This window comes from Epinephelus moara, chromosome 14, assembly GCF_006386435.1.
Source record: "Epinephelus moara isolate mb chromosome 14, YSFRI_EMoa_1.0, whole genome shotgun sequence".
In the NCBI taxonomy this organism is placed as follows: domain Eukaryota; kingdom Metazoa; phylum Chordata; class Actinopteri; order Perciformes; family Serranidae; genus Epinephelus; species Epinephelus moara.
This window is the reverse complement of record NC_065519.1, coordinates 5,658,751-5,665,783: the sequence shown is the minus strand read 5'-3', so window position 1 is coordinate 5,665,783 and position 7,033 is coordinate 5,658,751. Positions and strand designations below refer to the sequence as shown.

At 41.3% G+C, this 7,033-nt stretch overlaps 1 protein-coding gene and 1 long non-coding RNA gene across 21 annotated transcripts in view; one reads left to right on the top strand and one right to left on the bottom strand.

The window, feature by feature from the left end:
- LOC126401483 (uncharacterized) overlaps window positions 1-7,033 on the bottom strand; it is a 47,674-nt gene that overhangs the window by 34,420 nt on the left and 6,221 nt on the right. The gene's annotated exons all lie outside the window — the stretch shown is intronic.
- Window positions 5,444-6,679, top strand: LOC126401489 (uncharacterized). Its single transcript, XR_007571074.1, has 2 exons — window positions 5,444-5,908; window positions 5,960-6,679. It is a non-coding gene; the product is annotated as an uncharacterized LOC126401489 (long non-coding RNA).

Below are 7,033 nucleotides of genomic sequence, written 5' to 3'. Positions count from 1 at the left end.
TAAAATTGATTGATTGATTGATTGATTGATTATAAGTTCAGTCAAAGCAGATATTGTTCTTACAGAACGATTAATCTCCTCATTATAAAGTACTTTCCTCCTAAAGGAAGTTGATTTAGTGTCAGTGTGGATACAAATAAAATGAAAATACACAGGTCACATAGTAATAAATCACTTTAGTTAACACAGATACTAAAGTTATAAAGTAATATAATAATGACTTACATTGACAAGATGAGCCCCATGTTCACACTGAGCCCTGCAGAGTGTGGTGTCTGCTGCTGCTCTGAGCTGTAACACAACACACACCTGCTGAGTGCTGACCTCTGACTCTGGAGTAAACAGGACACATTTGTATCACCTGTGCTTTTCCTGCAACTACAACTCAAAACATCTGCTGAGAAAAAGACGACACAAATACTATTTAAGGTGACGTGGAAGATTTACAGGGATTTGGTGGCCTCTACTTGTGAACTGCAGAGTGCAACCACCTAAAACTTCTCCCAGGGAGAATTCCCTCAGTGTTCATTGTTCAGGAGGTTTTTATCAGGAGCTGAATGATCCACAAAGGTCTCTTCTTTTGACTTTTGATGGTGAAAAGTTGAAAACACATCCTGCTCTCACACTAAATGCACTTTAGATGAAAGGTGAAAGTGAAAAGACGGTCACAGTCAAATGTGAAAGACTTTACAAGTGCACGAGCAGAATGTTTGTTGTCCCGCAGCTTTCTTTACACCTTGTGACACAGTGTGCAGAAGTTATGAGCTCTATGACTGCCTTCTTTATGCTGCAAGTTTAAACGGATAGTGCACCCAAAAATTAAAATTCAGCCATTATCTACTCACCCATATGCCGATGGAGGCCCTGGTGAAGTTTTAGAGTGCTCACATCCCTTGCGGAGATCGGCGGGGGGAGCGGCTAGCGCACCTAATGGTAGATGGCGCCCCAGACTAATGTCCAAGAACACAAAATTGAATCCACAAAGTATCGTCATACTGCTCATCCATAGTGATCCAAGTGTGCTGCAGCCGCGACATAAAAAATTGTTTCGAAAAACGTCACATGAACTCTGTTTTTAGCCTCACTGTAGCCTGTAGCTCTGACTGCTTCTCTGTGCTCCGCGTTCACGTGTGCACGCCTGCGCAAGACCACCGAAAGCATGAGATTTGCTCACCCGTGTTTACATCACGTGACACGTGCACCGCAGGGAGAGACAATGTAACCACAGAGCTAAAAGATAATTTGCACTACGGTCTTTTAGCAAAGGACAGCCCAACATGTCTGAAGACTTTGAAACTGAGGAGGAACAGCATTTCTTTGTTGAGCCGTATTTGTTTGAGCCCGAGTATATGGACGGAAGCAGCCGCCGCAGCTCATGAGCTTCAGCCAGCTGCAGAATACCGGAGTGGAGCACTGGAAACCTGGTGGTGTAGTTGTTTAAAATGCAAAGCAATGCCAACGGTTGAGGAAAGTCTTTGCTGCTCAGACTGGGAATTGGTGATGCCTGCACTTGAGAATCTGGACCTCAGTACTGACGAGACTGCTGCTCTTCAGAGACCGTGCATCACCGATCACCCTGAGCGCGCGCACGTGAACGCGGAGCACAGAGAAGCAGTCAGAGCTACAGGCTACAGTGAGGCTAAAAACAGAGTTCATATGACGTTTTTCCAAACAACTTTTTATGTCGGGGCTTTAGGACACTTGGATCACTACGGATGAGCAGTATGGAGATACTAGATACTAGATTCAATTTTGTGTTCTTGGACGTTAGTCTGGGGCGCCGTCTGCCATTAGGTGTGCTGGCCGCTGCTACCGCCGATCTCCGCAAGTGATGTGAGGACTCTAAAACTTCACCAGGGCCTCCATCGGCATATGGGTGAGTAGATAATGGCTGAATTTTCATTTTTGGGTGCACTATCCTTTTAATAAGTAGCTGTATGAGAATATGCATATTTGTCATCACTATATAAAATATTTACAGCCTGATTTACTTGGAAGTTAATGTAGTAACATATTGTCTGTTCCGCATTACTGCCGCTGTATGTTAGGTGTTAGTTTGGAGCTTTTGTCCACTTTTCCTGTTCAGTCAAACACAAAATAATTTAAGTCACTTGAAGCAGAGCCTGGTGTTGAAGAAAAACTCAATAGTGTCACACAACAAAGGGGAAGTAAAACTTGTGAAAAATCTTTTCACATGGAGGTCCCTGAAGTGAAATGTTATTAAACCTGACATGTCACTTCAGGGACCTCCATGTGAAAAGATTATGGTAGTTAGATGTGAATTCTACAGTTGTTTGTGGAGGAAGTGACACCTTTGATCTGATGACTCTTACTAACACCAGGCTCACTTCTACTGTGAATTAAATAATGAAAACAAACTATTCCCCATTTTCTAGGGACCCCTGTAAGTCCAGCAAAGACCCCTGAGGGTCCTCGGACACCTGGTTGAGAACCACTTTATTAGACTGACAGTATGTATTTCGACGACGAAGAAAGCTTGGGCCTAAAGCACATGGCACAAACAAAAGACACAATTCAGACTTTTTTTTTCTCGTTAACGTTTGTTGTTGTTCGGACAGAATGAAATAACTGAATAAACGGATGACACAAGAACCCTGGTGATAAGAGTAATAAAGTAATAAAGTATTTACAATACCTTTTGGGAGTCTCTCGGCTGGTAAACAAGACTGCGACACTGCTGTAAAGTGAAAGTGAAACTATGCATCTCCGGAAACTCAACCTCCCCCTCTGCTCACCACTGGAGCACACACACACACACACACACACACACACGCACACACACGGAGGGTTTGAGTCATTCCTGGCTATTGGTGACTTTTCAGTGTGATAACTTTTGGAGAAAAAATAATACATTTTTGAGGTTTCTAACATTATATCAAATAAATGACATGTTTAGTCATTTAGCTCAAACACCTAAAACATAATAATTAGGGGCGGATTGTTCAGACATGGATTGTGAGAGCGTTCCCCGTAAAGTGTTAATATTGTATATATTCAACAACACTTAGCTTTTCCTACACCTCATGTGTCCCTTATTCCATCGTGCAGATTTTTTTCTTAACAGGGTGGAGCCTAACGGGGTGAAACCTAACAGGGTGGAACCTAAAAGGGTGGAGCCTAACAGGGTGGAGCCTAACAGGGTGGAACCTAACAGGGTGGAACCTAAAAGGGTGGAGCCTAACAGGGTGGAGCCTAACAGGGGGGAACTTAAAATGGTGGAGCCTAACAGGATGGAGCCTAACAGGGGGGAATTTAAAAGGGTGGAGCCTAACAGGGGGGAACCTAACAGGGGGGAACTTAAAAGGGTGGAGTCTAACAGGGGGGAACCTAAAAGGGTGGAGCCTAACAGGGTGGAGCCTAACAGATTGGAGCATAACAGGGTGGAACCTACCAGGGTGGAGCCTAACATGGGGGAACCTAACAGGGTGGAGCATAACAGGGTGGAACCTATCAGGGTGGAGCCTAACAGGGTGGAGCATAACAGGTTGGCTTTGGTCCCTGTGCACTTCCTGTCAGTTACCGCATTAACAAACATTCTAGCAGGAAGTACCAAGGGACTCATTAGAATGTTTATGTTGTCAAGTTTGAAACGGTCTATATATGTATCTATTTTTTAATTTTTGTAAATGCAGCATTGTCATTACAGTTTAGTTCTGAATTAGTTTTTAATCTGTTTATATTGTTACACGTTATATTTGTTTGAAAGAATGCAACATTCAATATTCCTGCTCGAATCTGTAGTGTTGAATTCCTCTAAATACAGTTAAAAAAATTGTCCTTCTGGGTCAAACACCTGACAGCAACAGTGACTTTCCTACCTGTATTCCTGAGCCCAAGATCCCAGCACAGCGGCACCAACGTTACACATATAGCAAATAAAAATTCATGTCAGTTAAGTGTACCACAATTATTTATCAGAAAAGGGAAAAAACATCCGCAGCCCAGTTACAAAGGACATGGCATAAAAGTGCAAAATAAAAACCCTTTCCTCACATTAATTATCTTGACCTGTACACAGTGGTCGTGTTAAATTGTAACAAGGGGGATGCAATGTAGCTTTGATTTTTTTGCGTGCACACATAATCAAACATGACAGCACAGATGTGCAAAATTAATCAAGATAAAGAAAAATTGCATGACCTATACCTGCTGCCTTTAAAAACACAAATAATGCAGTCGTATTGCTATTGCAATACAGACAAAAAAAACATTTTAGAGTATAAATAAGAGTAGTTCTGAAATAGCTGTGAAAATTAACCTCAGTGTCACTCTTATCCTATAGACATTTCCTTAGCCATTTATAATTTCTCCTTACCTGTGAAGCCTTGGGCTGATAATTGGTGCTGCTGTCAGGTCCCTGTCCTGATACCTGCCTGATTTCTCCCTGTCCCTCTTCTATCTATTGCAATAATATAGATAATAAATGTGCAAAGCAAAATTTAGAAATAGAATTAGGAATAGTAGTGGTGACATAGCTGTGGAAATTAACCTCAAGTCACTTTTGTGCTCTGGATATTTTCTCTCAGCCAGTTATAATCTCTCCTTACCTGTGAAGACTCTGCATGATCATCCTTGCTGGCCTCTGGTCCACTGTCTCCTCCCTGACCCTGCTCTTTATATTGTGGCAGTAAAGATTAAAAAAATATGTGCAAAGTAATAGTGAGCACAAATTCTACGCAGAAATTAAGGAGGAGTGGGTTTATACCTAGCATGAAACTAGCTAGCAAGCGATTTAACATAGGTAACAATAACATTAGCATTCTTGTTAACTAGCTTAAATTCATATATTGGCATTTATTAATTAGTCATCATTTAGCTAACATTATCTACATGCAGCAGCATTACTCAACTTACACGGTTTGTTTGGAAGAAACTGTGCAAGGTTTTTTGCTTCTTGCTGGCTGGTTTGTTGAACATAGTTAACACAGAGGCACTGCCCAGCAGCACGTCTCGTCTGTGCGACTGATTCAGATCACAACAGGACAACATGTGTATGCGGCCTGGCGCAGTCTACTCATGATGTGTTGAAAGACAGCTTGGAAAAACACGCTACCACATGTTAAAAACGAATTGAAAATTACGTCCGTGCCTGTACACACAGATTCTAGATTAGCAAGGGGGATGGTTTTTGGTCAATTTTCTAACAAGGGGGATGGCATCCCCCCTCACCCCGACTACTGCCTGTACTTAATACTGACGTGTTGGGAATCAACATATATTTACCTCACACGGTGGCAGCAAATATGTTGGGAATCAACATATTTGTACCTCACACGGTGGCACCAAATATGTTGGGATCAACACCTTTGACTTCACACGGAGGCACCAAATATGTTGGGGTTAAATTGTCTATCGGAAATAATTAAGAATTATTATTAATAATTAATAATTATGTTAAATAATGTGACTTAATTAACATTAAATCACCTTGTGGGGCACCATTCCCGTAAAGGGAAAAATGATAGCCAGTTAAAGATATCAGTCTCATAAAATACGCTAAACTATTAATTTGGAGTTTGATTAATAATTAAATTAATGACAACAACCAAAATTAACAGTAACGCCTGAAGGATTTCGGAGTTCTTGACGCAGCAGAGGTTGACTATTCATTCACCCTTGTGCAACATTAAACAGACAGCAGGTATGATTCCAAAGAGTTATATTTATTCACAAATTAGCAAAGCAAACCAAAACACACAAATTCTAACTAACTATATACAACCTTGGTGTGTGTGTGTGTGTGTGTGTGTGTGTATGTGTCTGAGAGAAAAGAGAAAGACAAAGGCGGGTGTGGTGATCAAGTAGCCGTTTGGCCTACAAAACAAAATGGCTGACAACAGAGAACTACCAAAATGGCTGAATCAAGGCTGGCTTCCGGTTGGGGGAGGTGTCTGTCTGACTGTGTGGTCAAATCAAGGCTGGCTTCCGGTTGGGGGAGGTGTCTGTCTGACTGTGTGGTCAGGAAAAAGACAAAGGAAAAGAAGCGGGAACTTTGAGATGCCTGTTTGGGTGTAGCTCTGTTGAAAGCCTATTTATTAATGAGTCTATGTCAATGTGACGTGTGTTGCAAACGGTCTGAATTAGTGCAGAGACTGTTTAGTTGCACGCAAGAATCTGTTTGTGAACAGTATTAGCAAACTAAACACTTAGCTGTGGTGATGCCAACTAATCAATGACCTAACTGCAATCTATCACAACAATAACTCAGTAAACAGCATCAAAGCACGTACAACAAGTCAAACAGTCTTGCTTAGCCTGTAAAGCTGTGATAAGCTATGCCCAGTTGTTACGAGAGCACTGCTCTACGGTTGGAGCAAAAGAGGAAGTTCTGTGGAAGGGAGCAGATCTTGTACAAAAAGCCTGTGACATCACAGAGTCACATGTCACTGAAAAAGTTCTGTCCAATCAAGTTGTGAGACTTGGGTCTCACTGAGGTGTGAGGTGAGACCTCCTGTGGAGATGGGTGTCACCTAGCTGTCTTTGTTTGGAGAACAAAGAGCATGCAGAGGAAAAAGCCTTTAATTCTACAGTTTAGATTTTACCAAATGATAAATCATCTGTGGTCCTGTGAATCCCAACACATGGCTCAGAAATGATAGAGCTTACAAAACCTGAAGCATAGCAGGTAACAACGAACTCTGCATAATGATAAAAAACATTTGTGTTTAAACTGTGTTTAAATTTCTGAATAGGCAGTGATGCAGGAAGCATCAGCAAGCACAATGTTGATGATGATAAAGAGACCATCAGGAGCAGCTGCTGACGGGTGCCTCAATTATGTTTCCATCCCACTTCAGACGACAGCTCCTGGTTCATCTCCTCCCTTTTTTGATAGAAACACAGGACATTATTTAAAATGTAAACAGTATGGACTAAGATTTAAGCTGTAGGTGGATAAAATGTAATAATATGTCTGTGTGTTGGGAATATATCAGTGTAATGGAAACTGATAAAAAAAGATATATAACAATTAATAACTACATATATATGTATATATATATATATATATATA